The 20,222-nt window shown below is 38.7% G+C and overlaps 1 protein-coding gene across 6 annotated transcripts in view; it reads right to left on the bottom strand.

Moving 5' to 3' along the window:
- NRCAM (neuronal cell adhesion molecule) overlaps positions 1-6,384 on the bottom strand; it is a 121,343-nt gene extending 114,959 nt beyond the window's left edge. For all 6 annotated transcript variants that reach the window (XM_088141732.1, XM_088141731.1, XM_088141733.1 and 3 more), the window contains exon 1: positions 6,245-6,384. The gene's annotated coding sequence lies outside the window, so the exon portion shown is untranslated. The remainder of the gene's footprint in view (positions 1-6,244) is intronic.
- Positions 6,385-20,222: the final 13,838 nt, after the last annotated feature.

Here is a 20,222-nt window from a genome sequence, read left to right as displayed (position 1 = left end):
GGGAGGACATCAGCAAGAAAATGGTAATAGATAATCACACTTTATACAATCCCAACCTGTGTTCTGTTTTTATCTCCCACTGTGGTGTTTTGTTAAAAATACACTAATTAAACTGCATTTAAAAATGCAATTAATATTAAGACCTACATCACAGTTTAACTCTAAGCAATAGCACAATCTGATACAGGTTTACTCAGAAGGAAGTCCAGTTGTAACCAGTGAAGTTTAAGCATTAAAGGAGTTAAGTTTAAGACTGCAGCCCTACCTGATTTAAAATGAGCAAATATTGTGGAAAAAGGCATCTAACTTAATCTTATATGGCTAGATCTCCTATTTTTCTTATTTCCATTTAGCTATAGTGCTAAATGCTCTATTCCAGCTATTTCTGGGATATTTAAATTAAATTAATAAATATTTAAAGATGTTAGCCCTTATCCTCCCAGCACATGCATCAGTGGGAGTTCTATGAGTTTTTAATTAAAACATCAGAAGAAGGGGAAAAATCTTTGAGGCTTTAAATGTGACTCTTCCTCCATGTGCTGTAACCCTAAAAGCTACAAGTTATCTAACCTAATTATAACTTACTAAATTGACAATTTAAAATGCCAGTTCTTTTCTGGAGTTATTTTGAGAAACCATCAAATCAAATACTAAGAAACTCTTTTCATGTCAAATACTGAATAGCCCTCAAATTTAGAGAACAGAAAGCATATTTGAATCCTGTTGAAGATGGGCATTTGAAAGATTTCCTTTTTTGATGAATTTCCATTAAAGAAAAAAAAGTTATATATAATCATAGTTTTTTTTAGTTGTATGTTATGTGAAAAAAACCCACCACATTACCATCTTAATAGTTCTTGGTTGGATATCATAAACAAACAAAGCAAAGGTAAGTATCAAACCAAAAATAGTAAAATAATTCCCATTATTAATTCACTGATATCCAAGATTATTATGTCCCTATTTTATACTCAGTGCCCTATCACAGTGTTTCTCAACCTCAGCTACATTAAGATGTGGGGACTTCAACTCCCAGAATTCCCGAGGCAAGCATGCTGGCTAGGAAATTCTGGGAGTTGAAGTCCACACATCTTAAAGTTGATAAGGTTGAGAAACACTGCCCTATCATATAGGAAAGGTAGAATGGGTAAGAATGTAGGTACTATAAAGCAAATCAGAAATAAGAACATCTGATTGTACAATGGATACAAGGCCTTGTTTTTAAGCCACATCTCAATGCTCATTACCTATTATATTTTATAAAGACCTTGTCAAATAAGTAGATTTTAATTGTAAATCTCAATCAAAGAGTAAATACATGCCTTTCTACCATGTTACGTTCATCATCATCTGCCTCTTAAAACTGTTACAGATACAAAAAATTCAATTCAATAAATGCACTCAGCACTCAAACTAAACTATCATTCAAATTTCGACATAAGACTTGAATTCCTTTTCAGTGCTCTTCAACTCTGACCCAGCTCTACCCCCTCCTTCATTGAAAAGGGCAAAGACAACAGCCCAGCAAGTGGGACAGGGAAAACAGACTTCCTTTGTTCACTTTTTTCCTTTCAGTTTTCTATTGAGGTAAATAACTGAAAAGCTCAGCCAGCCTTTAGTGGTTCTGAAGAAAGCAATGCAGCTACCCTAAAACTACGCCTACAAATCAGCGTACAACAGTATCATGAAGCTTGCAGGACATCATGTTAGTCTTGCAAAGGAAACTTTTGAAGGTTAATTGACAGAGTGGATATTTACTCACACATTCTCAGCAATGGAACCGTTATTGTACTTGATGAAAAATAAACACATTTTATTTTATGTTACATCTCCTGATTTTTTAAAATTATGCAAATCTTAATGCGTCTGTATGCATTAAATACAGATATTTAATCTGTACTGCATGCAGATTGTGATCTATACATTATTTTTCACAGCTGAAAAAACAGACTTAAGTGTGCAGATTTCAGCTAGATTTTATTAGCTTTATAATGCAAACTAAAACTTTAAATTAAGCCCCCATCATCTTTTCTAATGTTACTTGTTCTTACATTCTACCCGCTCAATTACAGTACATATTTGAAATCTAACAGCTGAAAATAAAATTATAACATGCTAACTCACAGAATGATTTAGAGCAGAAACGGCACCTCAGTGGGCATTCAATATGGATTTATTTAGTATTGATTTGGTCTGCTGAATATGTAATTTGATCTGCCTAATAGCCTCAAATAGACTTTTGGGGGGGGCGGTCATTTAGTTTCTCTAAATACTCAAATGTACTTCAAATGAGCTAAAGAAAAAGTCATATCCTTTGAACTTTGATTATAATTAAACAGTCTGAAGTATATTTGTGTTTAGAAAAGTAAACTTTATCATATATTTAACATCTATATAATCATCACAGTACATAATGATTTACTTCATATCTGCACAGACTTTAACATAGGCAGTATGTTTTCTAAATTTATAATTTAGGCAAAGGTAGGTAGGTAGACAGACAGACAGATTTTCTAAAAAAGTTTTGGCTTTTTCATAAAGCCAAAGTTCCACAGGTGCTTTAACCATGCAAACTAAGCTTTGAGATGCTCAAGCTTTTCATTTGCATAAATACTGTAGTCTAATGAAGACTTTATCCAAAGGTAAATAAACATAAAAGCTTTTGAAACACTGATAGTATCAAGAATCCACAAAAGCCCCTTTAGATATATGTTATATATGGATTGGTATGTCTCCTCAATAACAAATAACAAATAAAAATAAATACTTTATTTTTCAATCACCATTAGTTAAACTGTTTAATCACAGCCAACCTTGTTGTGTGCTATCTATGTATGACAGCATACATAGGGACCAGGAAAAAGTTTGTCTTACTACTTTCTATATAAGTCAAACTTTTTCCTGGTCTCTTTTTAAATTGCCACATGGAAAGAAAGTTGGATGCAAGAAAGCAGTGCTTCCTCTTGAATCTGCTTATATCTCTGGATGATAAGTTTGATACTATCTTCAACACGCTATCCGTGTGGCATTAAACCATGCATTTAGGCTTCCTCAAGTCAGTGATATAAGCAGCATAAATCAGTAAGATTTGGTTCCAGACATTCCAGTACAACAGCCAACTAGATTTGTATGGTTCAATTGTCCAATTAGGAAGAATTCTTATGAAAATAAACATTTATGTCACAGGTCAGAAATCATGACCAGTTTCATAGCTGGCATTTTCTCATTTGTGTTATGTACTAACAAAGATTCAATTTAATAAAGAAGATGAATGGTTCTTTAAAATATATTAATCATGACCCAATATATTTTAAGCCTACACAAACAGATAAAACAGTTGTTTCTATTCAATATAGCATCTGCTTTATACTTAGAAATGAATTTCCCAACATGTTTTAGAAGAGCCTCTTAAACAGTATATGCAAACTGGCTGTAATATTTTTCTTCAAGTTATATGCTGGTGAAGAGTAAATGAGAACTCTGAAATTTGCAAATCATATCATACTGACACCTGTTAACATACTAATAGCATTTAGAAATCAACATATATAAATATATATTTATATTATATATGGCCCAGGAAAATAGTTCCCTAAAAATATTAAATAAAACAATGAATCTTTAGTTTTAGTTACCTTAATAATGTAAAGATATACATTGCTGCACAGGACATGAAAGATGCAGATTAAACTAGATCTAACAATAAAATAGTACTAAAATTTACCATTTTTAACTGAAATTTAAAAACAAATACAAAGTCAATCACTCAAAATTTTATCTTTAAAGAATGAATAACAGCTTATATAAGACTCAAAATCCAGACAGCTTCCTACAGATAAGGTAACCCTTCCATATCACAATATGAACTTTATGAAACTCCTTTCAGTTTCAGCAACTGTTTGTCATATGGACTAATATTATAGGATCTGGCTTGTTTTTTTTCTTTTGAAGTCCAACATTCACCTTGGATGCCCATAACTAAAAGTCCATTTATCTAGGTTTTCATAACATATGCAATCTTGATAATAGTCCACCCTACACTATCACTTGAAGAATGTACATAAACACACACATATATACATTCTGTGTTATTTAAGCTTTAATAATTACATACAGATTCTTCAAGTGCTAGGCATTATAAATTGAAATGTTTATGTGGTTTGTGCATATAATCAGTGACTAAAATCCATATCTGCACAAACCACATAAACATTTCAATTTTTTAATGCCTGGTTTCTATATTCTACGCTTCATTTTCAAAAATCTGTTAGCAGACCAAATTAATTAATTAACATTTGCACCTGACAGATTTGCTCCACTCATTTATGTTTTTGTTTTTTCTCATAAGTATCAAAGGTGTGGAAAGTAAACATAAATTGTACAGTGCCTCATGTCCATTTCCTGTCTCAGAAGCTCCAGTTTAGAATTTAAAATCTACTCCTCTGCTTCAAGTTGAGTTTACAACCAGTTATTACACATCAGTACTCTAAATTCTCAAATGATCTTCTGCATAATACACTGCCACCCCCCTGACTTTTCATAATAAACAGAGATATTCTATTTTAAACTTCTGAATGTGACACATACTAATACAAAAACATTTAAGAAAAAAAATTTCCATAAGGGAGACAATTTGTGGTTGAATGAATAATTGAATTTCCATTTATGACCTGTTTTTATAAAACAAGGACAACTATTTCACTTCACTGCCTCATTGGGTTTCTATGACTGCCTGTTTTCTGTAAGGAAATTCAGTCTTCTTGTCTGTAATCAAAAGTGATTGCCTACAATTGACTGTGATATGAACAAATCTTCCTTCCTCCTTTTCACATATACACACTAACTGCCATGCACAGATGGAGGGGAGGGGAAGAAAAAACTCTCTGTAGCTTAAATGAGTTTCTTAAAACCCAGTTCTCTGCAGGATCCCTTAGCTTCAGCAGAGACAGCTCCTTTCTCCATGCATGCAGTGACAGCAACGCAAAAGATTGGGCCAGATCAGAGTCTGGTTGCAGGAACTGCTACAGTTCTGCAAACCTTACAGCCTATTGCCCCCTTCAGGGTGCCTGAAATGGCGACTAGTGTCAATCCCTGTCTGTCTGGGTCTGTGTCTTTACCTGCCATTCATTCCATAAATCAATAATTTTGCACCAATCTTCTTCAGAACAACAGAGAGCCTTGGGCAACAAGGCACCACCCAATCCCAGACTCCCACTTTCAGTGGCAACCAGCACATTTCCCCGCTACATACTTTGTCTCTGTGGGGAATCAATGCATAAATAATTGCAGCTATTTGCTCAGAAAGAACCCACACCTGTAGCATTCAAAGGGCTCTGCCAGAGCAGGCAGTCCCAGACACCCCAACTCCAACCCAACCTTGATTGCTAAAAAGGCTGCTGCTGCTGCTATGCCAAGCCTGGCTGTCAGACACAGTGGATATGGATGTGCACAACTGAGGCACACCCACACAGCAGGAGAAAGAAAGAGGGAGATTACTCTGCCATTAGGACTCCGGCTCATGACAGAAATGCCAGGCCTTGAGGTGACCTGAGCCTCAGCTTAAAAACTGCACGGCCTGATTGCAAAGGCAGAGATTAAATGCCACAGATCATCCAAAGCACCTCAGACTGTAAACCGAAAAGGAGAACGCAGAGGCGGAAAAAGAGAGGCAGACAGTGAGGGAAGAGGAAGAGGAAGAGGGAGGAAGACATGCCTCGAGTTCTTGCTTCTCGGCTCTATCACATCACCCCACGCAGGGCGGTTTTTGCACAGGACCGGGCTTGCCCTGGGACCCTTCCCGTTTCCCTTGATGACCTCACTATGGACTAGTTTTAGGGGGGACCTACAGCGTGACCATAACTCGCCTGACCCCTGGGTTTCTGGCATTTGGAAGAGCAGGTGGAAAGCAGGGCGAACTTGGAAACGGCCCTTCCTCCTCACCGCCTGGGTTCTGGAGGGTGGATCCCAGGCGGTCAGTCTGTCCCCACAAGACGGCGGCTGCCGGTTGCCATGGGGAGCCGCGAGCGAAGATTAGCTTGGCGCTCTTGCAGCCGGAGCAGCCACGCCGCCCTGGGTCTCGCATGGTCTTTGCGAGGCGACCGGGCTGGCTGGGTGCGGAGCTAGCGGCGGATGACAGCCAAACCGCGTCGTCCCGCACCTCGGCTTGTGCAAAACTACTGCTGGGGAGGAGCGCAGACACATCCCCCCTGGGGCCCCCCAACGCTAAGAGACACTCAACACTCACAGGTAGCCACAGCCTCCGGTTGCAGGGCAGGATGCCGTGTCGAGACAACGCGCCTCCTCCTCTGCTGGGGAAAACTGCTAGTTCTCGCGCAAGCTCCCACCAGCTTATAGCGAAGGGCTCGTTCGAGCAAAGCCAAGCAAAGCCAGCAGGCGCGCCCGCGCGCTCCCGAGCCTATCGCCTCCCCGCTTCGACTGAGCCAGCCCAGCGCGCGCCCGCCTGAAGCAAAAAGGCGGCGGGGGGAAGGGCTGTGCGCGTGCAAGGGCTTCGCCCTCCCGAGGCGCCACGCGCGCGGTGCCTTCGCCGGCCGGTCAGGTTTTCGGCCACACCTTGTGACAGGGCGCGCTCCCTCGCACAGGCACACGCCTGTCCACCCACCTACCCACCCGCCCGGCCTTTAACCGCGCCGGCCTGAAGTTCAGTCGTGCGAGGGCGATCGCTGCAGCCGACGCGGCTTCTGGATTGAGTTTATTTAACATATTTATGTAATGAATGCAGGAGGCAGCATCTGCGCGCATACTGTCTCGTCGCAGAGTTGTTAGATGGTACTTTCCTCACGTACGAGACGGTGGCAGCAGAACGTAAGCATTGGCCCTAAACGCGCTACTCAAAACTCCACCCTAAGCTTTTACCAAGAAGGTTTGAGACTCGTTGTAACAATTTACTGCTGCTGGTTAAGTGTAGTCTTGTGTCTGTTGGGTTATTGTGGTGTTTGTTAAATGTTCCAATTTTAAAAAAACAAAAACGTTTCTTATGCTTTAAGGCTAATAGGCCATGGACTCTGTAATCTACTGTGAAAATAGCCTTGACATTAAAAATGGCCAGGCTGACTATTTGTGCCAATGCAAATGCGCCTCCCACGTAGATAGAATTGCACACACACTGAAACAATGTCTGGAGAAGCATGTTCTTAGTCATACTGTCACTGAGTTAGAATGCATGAATTAAAGCGCACACACTTTCTGTGTTGGCTACCTGGGCAGTGAAATGTATCTGACAGACACATAAGAAACTTCCCTGGACAAGTGCTGGAAATCATCGTAAAAGTGTGTTAAATAGAAAGCAAAATAGTTTGGGTTCACCTCAACTGAAAAAACAACAAAAAACACCTGCTTTTAGAATTTTTGTATTGACTGTAGGAATCTGAACACTTGCTAATCTTGTTGCTGTGGTTGCGCTCCTCCCATCTAGTGCTTCTATTAAGAAGGCTAGGATTGGATTATTCAGAAAGCTCAATTTTATGCCTACTTATTAAAAGTAAATCCCACTGAATGTGGGTGCTGTCAGGAGTTTGATTCCTAGTGACTGTATGGACAAATAAACACCATCTTGTCCTGTCTTAGCACCTTGGTGAAAAATTTGTGGAAAGCTGGAGACTGAGACAGCAAGAGAAAAAAGATACATGCCTCTGAATAATTGAGATAGAGATGCTCTTAGGAGTACCATGGACTTCAAAAAGAATCAAGCTATCAATCCTGGACCAAATTTTATTGTATTATTGCTATTACCTTAAAACAATTATCAGTAAGCAAAAACTCATACTTTGGGTATGTAATGCCAAAATACCAATTGGCAAGTATGAGAGTAATAGAAGGAGTACATAACTCTATGGTGATTGAATGGGATCAAAGAGATTACAGGACTGCCCCTGGAAAAGCCATGAGATATTGGTTGCCCATGCAATCACTGGAAGCTGAACTTGATTTAATGGTGTCTAATAAACTAGTATCAATTTATAGTCTAAACTAAGCAATGTACTCATTTGCCTTCTGGCTCATCACCCCCAAAGTAACTGAGGTGTGAGAAGAAGAGGTATGATGACCATGGCAGGTCTTTGTGTGAAGTTGGTAGCTGCCGCACCAAGCAGCATTAACTTCTATGCTTTCTATGGTTGCTTGGTGGGGCTGCCCAAAGGCAAGCAGCAGCTGCAATCTGAGGAGTTGAAAGAGGCAAAAGTAGAGGCTTGGGGAGTAACAGCATTTGAAAAGGGCAGGAGTAAGGAAGGAAATCACTATCATGTCTGCCCACAGGAGGAAGGAGGAGGAGGAGGAGGCGACAGCACATCATCACACAACAGCCATAGTAGCATCAGGGATACTTCCTTTATATTGGATAATGTTCACCCAGAGATCTGGGTAGCCAGCACCGGTGGCACAAGGGACCTGAGCACACTTCATCTTTGGCCAGGTGGAATTCTTAGAAAAAAATTAACTGGTTCACGTGAACTGGTAGATAATAGTCTTGCTCAATTTGTTTGTGGTTGTCTGTGACAATAATGCAGTAATTATTTGATTTGATTAAAATGGTTTAAATGCTACAGAGATAACACACACATATGTATATGCACAAGTTATTACAAAAATAGTATGTGCAAGTAGTAAGAATTTAGAAATTAATGTTCAAACCAGCCTTAGACTATGGTTCAGTGGAATAGAGAAATAATAATTTGTACATAAAATTATCAGAACAAAAAAGGAGTCCTAAAGAAAATCATGGACAAATGGAACTATATACAAAATATAAATGGAGTACATCTCTGCATTCACTCCCAAATCTGTTCCAGATGATACCCTACTCTTCAAAGCAGATTTGGGATATATGGTGGTACAGATGGGAATTGTGTTGGGAAGTGCCTTTCTGATTGGATAAAATCCAAAGAATTCAACTTGTATACAAATACCAAGTCCAATTTATTATATATAATAAATACATTTTTCATTGTTTTTATTCTGGAATTAGTTTATTAATTGCTTTATAACACTTACTTGTTTTCTGTAGGGTTTTTTGGGAGGGTTATTTGTATGCCGTATATTCCTTGAATATATGTATTGTTGTTTGGTCTGGGACCATAAAGATAATAAACTAAACCAGTTTTTCTTAAACTTTTTGCTCTCAGGACCCCTTCCCATTTTTAAAAATTACAGAGGAGCCATAGGTTATATTTATCAATATTTACCATATTAAAAATTAAGATTCATGCATTCATAGAATACTCATTTATTGAATCATGTAAAAATAACAATATTAAACCCATTAGATATTAACATAAACAAAATATTTTTCATGAAAAAACCTATTTTAACCAATAAAAAATAATAATTAGAAGAGTGACATTGTTTTAAATTTTTGCAAATATCTTCAATATCTGGTAACTAACTCCTCAGGGATCCTCAGACTACACTTTAATAAACACTGACCTAAACTAACCTAAACTTTCTGTAATATACAAAGATATAGGAAAATAAGATACAAAAACAAAACTATCAGAAAAAAGGAAAAGGACAAAAAATATTTAATTTTTAAATGCAGCATTGAACACTGACTTGGTGCATAACACAAAAAAAGTTAGAGGTTAGAGGGTACTTATAAATATTAACTGAAGCTGTGGAAAAGAAAGTAAGATATAAGAAAACTGGAGAACGTCTATCAGACAAGTGAGGAAAAGTTGCTTCTCTGAAAACTTTTAGCAGCATTTAGGAGTAAAATAATAAACATGCTGGATTGAACTGAGGAGGCAAAGCTCAAAAGTCCCCACTTAACCACAGACCTGACTGGCAACTGTGGGCCAGTCAAAATCTTTCAGTCCAACCTACCTCATAGATTATTGTGGTAATAAAATTGAGAGAGACTCCTATCTACCACAGCTTGGTTCTCTTGGAGAATAGGATAACATAACAAAGGACAATCTGTGACAGAACTGGCTTTCAGCAATTAAAAAATAGTAAATGTGAGTGAGCTCTGCAGTGAAATACTACTGTAAATTTAATCACTACAACCAGCTGAATGTGCATAACCCTTTTCTCTTTATCAATAATACCTTTCAATAGTAGAAACTGTGAACATTGTGCAGTTCCTTCAGCTCACCAGGGCCCCTGTTCTCTAAAAGCAGATAGGAAAAAAAAAACAGCAATTTGTTGGGAAGTGCATCATAAAGACTGGGTCTTATGTAACTGAGAAGTGAAAAGGAGAGAAGAAACAAAAGGAATGTTCAGAAGCAGAGGAAACAAGTAATTAATCTACAAAATGGGGGAGAATATATTTCAATAATTAGATGATGCACAATTCCGTAAAAAATAGTCTATATCCTGCTGTTGAATAATTGTCAGAAGATCAGAAAAGGATGGCTACTTTTCACTTTACTATCTTTACACTTGCAGTCAGTGTCCTAAAAAGTGCTCTTAACTGTTTCTTAGCTTCACTGGAAACTTCCATTTGTCTCCTGCTTTTCTCAGAAACTTCCTCTTAACACTCTTTAACTACTTGCAATAGTTCTACAAGGGAGAAACAAACAACCAGTTATATTGCACAGCAAATCTTAGTATGCCTTCTCTGTAAAACAGAAGACAAATTATCTACACAAATAGCTAACTTTGCAATTCTTAATTGTACTTTATTATAGATTATAAAACTACATATACACAATTGTATACATTCCATATACTGTACACAAAATCATGTATATGTATATGTATTGAAAAATATGTCCACATTCTTTCACTAATTATATATAATGGTACATAACAATAACAGTGGTGTAGTTATTTTTAACCATATTATATGAACCCCTCCCCATTAATACAAGCAGAAGGTTAAATTGTAAAATATAGAAAGGACTGCATGAAACTATCATTTAATTCAAGTTAAATGATGGTATTTAACCTTTACCCCTTTTAGCACTACACAATTAGGTCTGCTTGATTAGAAGTCCAATTATTTTCTAATTGCTGTGTTACATGGTACTATAATTTTTGCATGGTGATGTGCTGTGTTCTTAAAATGCTAAATGGAAAGACCTAATTCTTCCTAAAGCTTCATGAAGTCTTTGTGAAAGAGGTCCCCGTGAGCAGTAATAACAACCAATATGTGAATGTTGAGATTGTAGTTGAGAGTTTAATGGAATTTCATGAAGGCTAGAGGACCTCAAGAAAAAAATGCAGATATACGTATAGAAGGGAATACCATGTACATGTATTTGTATGTAAATGCTAAAAATCTCTAATACATGACGAAAGAGACAGCTTGGTTTTAAAGAATAACATAGTGGAGTGGCACAATAGAAATATATTTAAATGGAAAGAGTTGGTGAGTTAGGGACATTTCTAGAAAGACATATAGTAGCTGTATTCACACAACATCTAAGTTGCTTCACTCAATTTTCTGGATTTGCACAACAGACATGCACAGCAGAAACCAATCACAATAATGGCTGTTAACAATACTGTACATTGCTAAAAAACAGGTGGTTGTGGTTTGGTGTGTCATGCAAGTACAGTCTGTAGGAATAATATGAAAGCAATTACTGCAAAGCATAAAACAGCATAAAAACAAATAAGCTGGAAACTTTAGAAAGACAGACTACTTCATAGAATAAATCCCAGGCTCCAGAAGTAATTTAGACTGGGGATATGTTGTTGTTTCATGGACTAAACTCTAACATGTCGAAAACAAAAATGATTGTACCCATTATTCAGTTTAAAATAAATAAATGTGGACTAAACTCTAATACAGTCTTTCGCAGCCTTTTGACCCTGGAGGAACCCTTGAAATATTTTTCAGGCCTCAGGGAACCCCTGCACATTCAGGCTCAAATATAGGCCAGAAGTTACAAAATTATTATATTCGTTTCATGGGTAGGCCTGTACATATGCATTAACAGTGTTCTTAAACTAAAAATAAGGAAACCTACCTCTTTAATGTGAAATCTGTGCTTGTTTTTTGCTGTACAAATATTCAATTCTGGGCCAAACTTGAGATAAGCACAAATGGATTTCATCTTCAAATGAAATAAGATGATTTCTGTCTTTGTTTTTGATGTTTGTTAAATAAGAAAAATGTAAGAAGTTGAAAACTGCAGCAAAATGTTCAATGTCTTCCTATGAATGGCAGGATACACCTTCTTTCACAGAAATCCAGAACTTGTCCATGGAGATCAGTGAATCTCATATTGAGTGTACAATCAGACTACAGCTCACAAAGTTCTTCCTCTTCCTTCAAAGTGAAGTTCTCAGGCTGAGCAGAAGATGCAGAGAAAGGATCCGTCACCCAGTCATACATTTGTGTTGAAAGTACTGATTAATTTTGTTCTGCAGTACTTCCAGGTGGTTTTCAATTAGATTTGAGACTTTCTGGTATCCTTCCTCACTCTCAAGTCCAAGCAGCAGCGGAAATATTTCAGTATTTCCTTTTGCAACATGATTTTTCCAAACATTCAGTTTTCTTTTAGATCCAAGAATCTTGTCACTTGAAATCAAAACATTTTCTCCAGTGCCTTGCAGAAACTTCTTCAGCTGGTTAATTTGATGAAAGATGTCTGCTAAGTATGCTAATTTCTGCAACCATTCTCCATCTTCAAAGCACTCAGCAAAATGTGGAATACTATTTTCTCAAAAATCTACCTACCTACCTACCTACCTACCGTATTTATATAGCCGCCCATCTCACACAAAGTGACTCTGGGCAGCATACAACAATTAAAAATAATAAATACATAAAAACAGTTACAAATAAAAAACTATAAAAGTACACAAAGCAGGAGGGGATAAAATTAATAAGGGAGCCATTGCAAAACCTCCCCAGTTCCCTGGAACCCCCAGGCCTGATCATGTAACCAGGTCTTGAGGGATTTGCAGAATGTTAAGAGGGATGGAGCTAATCTCATTTCTGGGGGGAGATGATTCCACAAGGTGGGCACCACAGCAGAGAAGGCCCACATCCTGGGACCCGCCAAATATAATTCTCTGGCAGATGGGACCTGCAGCATACCTTCTCTGCCAGACCTGATGGGATGGGCAAATGTGATTGGGAAGAAGCAGTCTCCCAGGTAACCCGGCCCCATGCCATGAAGGGTTTTAAAGATCAAAATTAGCACCTTGAATTGGACCTGGAAGCAAACTGGCAACCAGTGCAGCTCACGGAGTAGAGGTGTAACATGTACTACCCTAGGGGCACACATAACTGCCTGCCCCAGTGCATTTTGCACCAGCTGAAGCTTCCGGATACTCTTCCAAGGAACCCTATGTAGAGCGCATTACAGAAATCCAAATGGGAGGTGACTAGGGCATGAGTGACAATGAGTAGGTCCCTCTGATCTAGGAATGGGCACAACTGGCACACAACAGGAAGTTATGCAGAGGCCCTCCTAGTCATGACTGCCACCTGCTCTTTGAGCAGGAGTTGTGAGTCCAGGACCCCCAGATTGCACACAGGGTCTGTCTGGGGCAGTGCAACTCCATTCAGTACCAAAGATGGCATAGCCCTAGCACCAGAAGGCCCCAAAACCCAAAGCCACACAGTCTTGCCAGCGTTCAGCTGAAACATGTGTTTTCCCCATCCAGACTCTCACAGCTTCCAGGCACCAGGATAAGACATTCACAGTATCGCTTAATTTGCCGGGGCAGAGATATATAATTGGGTATCAGCAGCATACTGATTGATACCTCACTCCATGGCAATAGATGAGCTCACCCAGTGGCCTCATGTAGAGGTTAAATAGGAAGGAGGAGAGCACTGAACCCTGTGGCACCCCACATAACGGGCTGAGGGCAGGATCTCTCCTCCCCAACCACTACTGACTGGAATCAGCCCCAGAGGAAGGAGGTAAACCAGCAAAACACAGTGCTGTCCACCCCCAATCCTCTGAGCCGATCCAGAAGGTTACCATGGTCGATGGTATCAAAAGCCACAGAGAGATCAAGTACGGCAAGGATGGATGCACAACCCCCATCCCGCCCTTTCCAGAGATCATCCAAAAGCGTGACCAATGCTGTTTCCATCCCATACCCACCCCAGCTGAAAGGGATCCAGATAATCCGCTTCATCCAAGGTCCTCTGAAGCTGTTGTGCAACCACCTTTTTCAATTCTGCCTTAAGCTCAAACACTCTGTTGAGAACTCTTCCTCTGCTGAACCACCATATTTCTGCATGTAACAGGAAACTTATGTGCTCCTTGTCCAGGTTTTCACAGTTTTTTAAACATTCTTGAGTGAACTGGTCTTTGTTTAATAAAGTTAACTATTTTTGTAGCATCATCCAGAACTTTTTTCATTTCATCTCCAAGAGTTTTGACACCAACACCTCTCTGTGTAAAAAGCAGTATGTTGTGACATCAGGATTTTCTTTTTTACAAGAGAAATGAAGCCTCTCATGGACCATCAGTACAGATGCCAACACAGTTCCTCCAAGGCAGATTTTTTGTTTCCAGATATAAAGACAAAACATTAAATACATCTTGGCCTTTGCATGTTACATGTAGTTCTTTGCAGCAGAAAAAGTTTTCTTGAATTTCACCATTTACAAATCTTACAAATGCCGTAACATGACATTTATTGGTGAAATTGTTAACTCATGAACTTGGATAGAAAGGCTGCTGCTCTTCAGTTTATCATGCAAAACCTCTTCTGCATCATGTGACATGTCATCAATACACCAACTTATTGTACTGTTTGACAGTGGAACCTTTTCAATTTCTTATACTGCATCTGGTCCTGGCATTTTTCCCACTTTTATTTTACATGCTGGCACAATTACTTTCTCACCCAAAGTGTGACTTTTACTTTGCTGTGTAATAAGTTCTGCTACTAAATAACTTGCTTCTTGGGCTTTTTTACTGACTGTCATTTTATTAACAAAAGCGTTACTCTGTTCTGGGATTCCAATAGCCATTTAAAATAATCAGAACTTTTATTTGTCATAGGGCTGTGATTTATAGTTAAATGTCTTCTTAATTTTGCTGCAGCCATTGCTGCACTATTTGCCACAGATGAAGCACAATAGAATAGGACAACTTGGATCACCAGTCCATGTAAAACCCACTGATAAATAGCTTTCATTTTAAAGATGGACTTTTTTGAGTCCATTGATGTATCAGTGCAGGGAAATGCCTGAGAAGATTTAAATTCTTCATTCTCATTATCATCATTAAACTTATTGGTATTGTCCGATCTAGAATCCTCCTCTTCTCTCCACACATCCTCTTCAAAAATCGCCACATTTTACCCTCAGACATGACTGAATAAATGTGTATGAAATTTATTTAAAATAACAGGATAAAATAACTACAGGAAAATGACAGGGAAAAGTTGCAGGAGTGGGAGACTGATGTCATAGACTAGTTGGATGAGTCCATTAATTTCTTGAAAAATGAACTTTTCCCTCCCCTTCCTGCAATATATTCCTCCCTTTCTGCAATATAGCGTTCACCTATTATCAACAGTCTCCCCTATCCAATTAAGAATGGATTCAATGAAATAAACACAGTCCTACAGTGCATTACTAGAGAGCTCAGAAAGAGTTGTAACTAGATTTTTGTTCAGTCTCTGCTCATCACTGCGAGTGTACATTGCCCAAATTTGAAATATTTTTTTAAATAAATCATGATCTCCCAGGGAATCCCTAGAGAACCCTGGTTGAGGAACCCTGCTCTAACATGTATCTAAAACAAAAATGGTTGTATGCATTCTTCAGTTTAAAATGAATAAATGTGGACGAAATAAATACCTATTTTTAAATGGAGTATATTAAGAGCTTCGTGGATCTTCCCTTCTTCATTTTGCATATAGCAGAAGAAAAGTGGATAGACAATAAAGAAATAGTTCGAATCATAGATGGAGTTAAGTCTGAAAGCAGTTGCAGTCTTCTAGTCCAAATGCTTAATTATATTATGTTGGTTCACTAAATCAACTGCATGCTTTAGTCACTTTGAAGCAGGAAGATGAGATAGTGCAGTACAAGAATACACAGTTTTATCATCTTCTTAGGAATTCAGCAGCTATATTAACTGAAATCTCTTTATATTCCTGGTGAATGAGAGATACAATGCTTGTGATTTAATAATGAGTTGCAGGCTCACTTAACAGCCAGAAAAGCTGACACATAAATATAGAAAGATCATCTGATCTGCAGTAACCTATGTAGTTTTGTGGTTATTAAATGTGCCATACTGGCTTTATATTGAAAGGCTCTAATTTAAAAAAAAAATTCTCTGCCCAGAATTATACCTTCAATGAATCAAACAGTGGTATAAGAATAAGCCGCCTACAGCCAGCATTAGAGTTTATGCTACTGAATATCCATTGTTGTTGCCACCACCAGTCTGTTCCTGTTGAGAAAGCAGGTCTGTAGATAGCTTGAAACAGCCAAACAGAAGAATTGGATGCATATAGACAGACCCATGACCAGTTATCATTTTCAGTCTTCAGAGAAGAATGGTAGCAGAGAAAGCTCAGTGAAAAAGGTGGTGGCAGTAGGATTCCTATCTCCACCAAGGAAATAAAAGAAGGGGGCCTTGACTAGACCTGGTGCCCACCAGGGTAACTGCATCTCCAAATTTGGCCCAAATACACTGGTACCTCTAGTTACGAACTTAATCCGTTCCGTGACTCTGGTTGCAATTCGAGTTGGTCTCAAGTCGAGGTAAAGTTTCCCATAAGGGTCAATGTAAATACGGTTAATCCATTCCACCCTCCGAATTTGGTCACACCACAAAGCAAATTTCCCCATAAGGTTCAATGTAAATACGGCTAATCCGCCCTCCGAATTTGGTCACACCCCGAGGTAAATTTCCCCCATAAGGTTCAATGTAAATACAGCTAAACAGTTCTGAAACATTTTATTTTTAAACCTCAAAAACCTTCCAAACGCCACAAAAACCTTCCAAACGCCACAAAACACACCACAAGCCTCACCAAACATTTCCTTGCTACCGCGATCTCGCCCACAGAAAGCCGCGACTGCGTGGCAGCAGGGCAAATGGCCGCGGATCCGGTTCATATCTCAAGGTGGAGTTCGCATGTCGAGGTAAATTTTTGGGGCCGGAGCTGGTCGTATCTCGAAAAATTTGTAAGGAGGGGTGTTCGTAACTAGAGGTACCACTGTATATCAATCAAAAGCCTATACCTGCAAGGTCACCCTCTTATAAAGCTCGCAGGATATACTGTATATTGACCCACGGACTCTGGCTTCTTTTTCTTTCTTTCAATAACCTTCACCACCCCTCCATGAGTAGTACTGACTTAGGTCTCAGTTAGTGGACCTTGTGACTGTAATTTGAAATTGGCTTGAAAACTTGAAATTGGCTTTTATCTGGCAGATCAGCTAAGGCATCCAGTATGGATATGAACCAGTTTAATCTAAGTGAAAGGAAACATCCAAGAGGGCCTTCATTCTTCTTCTAATGTGCTTTTCTATGAGTGTGAGAATAGGAAACATATCTTTGGCAAACTGGTAATGTTCTTATTTCTATATTTGCAAAATTGATGGTCATATAATCTTGCAAGTGGTCCTGTTGAGAATGCAAAGTCTAATTGGCAGTGGATAGAGTATATCTTTAGGCTTGGGGTGCCAGATCTTACAAAAACAAATCTATGAAAGGAATGTGTATGTGTGCAATGGCCTGAAACAGTCCAAATCAATTAGCCTTCACAGTTCAGTTGCTGTATATAACATAAAAAGAAAGACCTAAGAGAATATTTTTTTTCTATAGCAATCAAAAGCAGAAATCTCAGAGGAATAAATGATAATAATTATCATGAAATTATAATGACTGTCTGCTTAATGCTGAAAAATTAACAAGGGGTATGAATTCAAAAGTACTGCAAATGAGGAATAATGGAATGTCCCTTCTCCAAATAAGATAGCTCTTCCTCAGCAAAATTAATGTACAATTAAACCAGGAACTGTTGCCGATATTATTCTGTGATCTGCCAAGACATGTCAGTAGCTCTGAAACATTACTAGTAAGTGGCACAGGCCCTTTTTTACAGAAATTGTTTCACTGCATGTTTTCTGTCTTTACACAATGCAGGCCAACAACTGAGAAAGTAAATTTAACTGAAGAAAATACACCGTGAAAGAATGCAATGCTCCCTCATCCAGCAATGTTTTCTTGATGAAAACTAGCAACAACCAACTACTTTTCCAGAAACAAAAAGATGTTGAGAGGTCTGATCACAAATTAACTTTTGTATCAACGACTTGCTGTAATATGTGGTAATAAATGCCCCCTTAACTGCTTTAGTTTGCCACTGAAGAGTTCCCTTTACATTTTTAAATAAAGAAACTAGACACCGTTAGAATTCCAGCATTTAAGGAGGCAAAAAAGTTATATTTATTACTGATTTTTACCCTACCTGTCTGTTTTTATTTAAAAAAAAAATCAAGGCGGCTTACAACAATTAAAAAATGCAAAATACAAAAAACAACAGTAAGATCAGTGCAGTTAAAATTTAAAAAAATGTTAAAAAGTCACTGTCTTTAATATATAGTAATCAACTGTTAAAACCTAGATAAAAAAATGTTTTCACTATGTTCTTAAATATCGGGGGAGGGGGGATTTCTCCCACCTACCTACGTAAGTAACTAGATTATTTCACAGTAGGAGAGGCAGACCCTTAAATAATTAGCTCCAAGCCTTTTAGGGCTTTAAAGTCAGTATCAGTGCCTTAAACTGTGCCTGATAGGAAACTGGCAACCAGTGCAATTCTTTCAGTACTAGGATCATGTAAATCCTTCTGCTTTGTACCAGTCAGCAGCCTGGCTGCTATATTTTGCATCCGTTACAATTTCTAGTCACTTTTAAAAGGGTGCCTCACAGAAAGTGTGTCACAGTAGCCAGGCTGCTCTCTAAGGTATGAATAATAGTCACTGAGTCCAACTAGTTCAGGAAAGGGCATAGTTGCCAATAGAGGCAAATATGTGAAGCTCAGGGTTGAACTGTGGAGTCCTTGGGGTTCTCTGAGCTTGGTTCTTTTCTTGCAAACGTTTCATTACCCGGCTAGGTAACATCTTCAGTGCTAGAATGGGATGGGCTTTGCTCTCTGTTTATATACTGTAGCATGCCCTGCCAGTGTTGGTGGGGGTGGGGGTTTGGTTTTGTTCCTCTGGTAGTTCCCAGGGCATAGTTGTGGTTCTGCAAATCTGCTCCTTGCCAAGGCTTTCAGCTGCAAATCTAATGACAGCTATGGATAATGAAGTACTTCCAAACTACAAATCCATCTTCTGCACCAGTTGTGATTGTTCCTGAATTCAGAGGCTCTGCTTACAGTCATTCATGCTTTAGTCACTTCCCATTTGGATTACTCCAATATCCTGTTCATGGGGCTGTCTTTCAGAAGCTTCAACTGGTACAGAATGCAGAGGCGTGCACAGTATTGGGTGCACCAAGGTTCACCCATGTAGACTTTGCTGCGTGAGCTGCACTACACTCCCAATAGGCTTCTGGGTTCACTTCAAAATGCTGGTTATCACCTTTAAAACTCTATAAGGCACAGGGCCAGGCTCCTTACAGGACCACCTGTCTCCAGTTCCTGCCTGTCCCACCAGATCAAGTATTGTGAGCATGCTCTGCATCCCTTTAGTGAAACAGTTCTACCTTGAGGGACCCAGGACATGTGCCTTCACTGTTATGATATCTGCCCTGCAGAACAGCCTTCCCCAAAAGATCTGGATGGCCCTGACCCTGTTGGCCTTCCAGGAGGCTAGAAAAACCTAGCTCTTCCCACAGGCATTAAGGCCAGGTTGTTACCTGACATAGGTAAGTTTGCAATTCAGGATAATATGTGAGATGCCTTGGCTTTTATATTTTTTATTCTGTATTCATCATGTCTGTTTTTTTGCTGTTTTTATTGGTTTGTATTTTTAGCTATTTGTGCAAGATGGGTGGCCATATAAATTTCCTAATCAATTAATATAGAACTGCAAACCTGTTTTTTTAAAGAGATGATGAGAAACAGCAACAATTACCACAAAAACAAAAACTTTTATTTGAAAGGAATTTAGGGACAGCCCATTCTAAACAATGTTAATCTCAAACCTCAAAATCAGCTTTCTCTTTATTAACAACACCTCTATCTTGTCTGGATTTAATTTCAACTTGCATTGTATATTTGGCACTAAGGTTTATCCAGGATCCTCAGCAGTGACTTAACAGCATTTTCTAACACTGTATTAACCAATCATCTCTGAGATGATGCAAAGATTGTCCTCG

Source organism: Python bivittatus, unplaced genomic scaffold (assembly GCF_059951505.1).
Source record: "Python bivittatus isolate LINGU-HERP-01145 unplaced genomic scaffold, Pbiv_v1 ctg000330_np1212, whole genome shotgun sequence".
Lineage (NCBI taxonomy): Eukaryota > Metazoa > Chordata > Lepidosauria > Squamata > Pythonidae > Python > Python bivittatus.
This window is presented reverse-complemented; position numbering and strand designations above follow the sequence as displayed.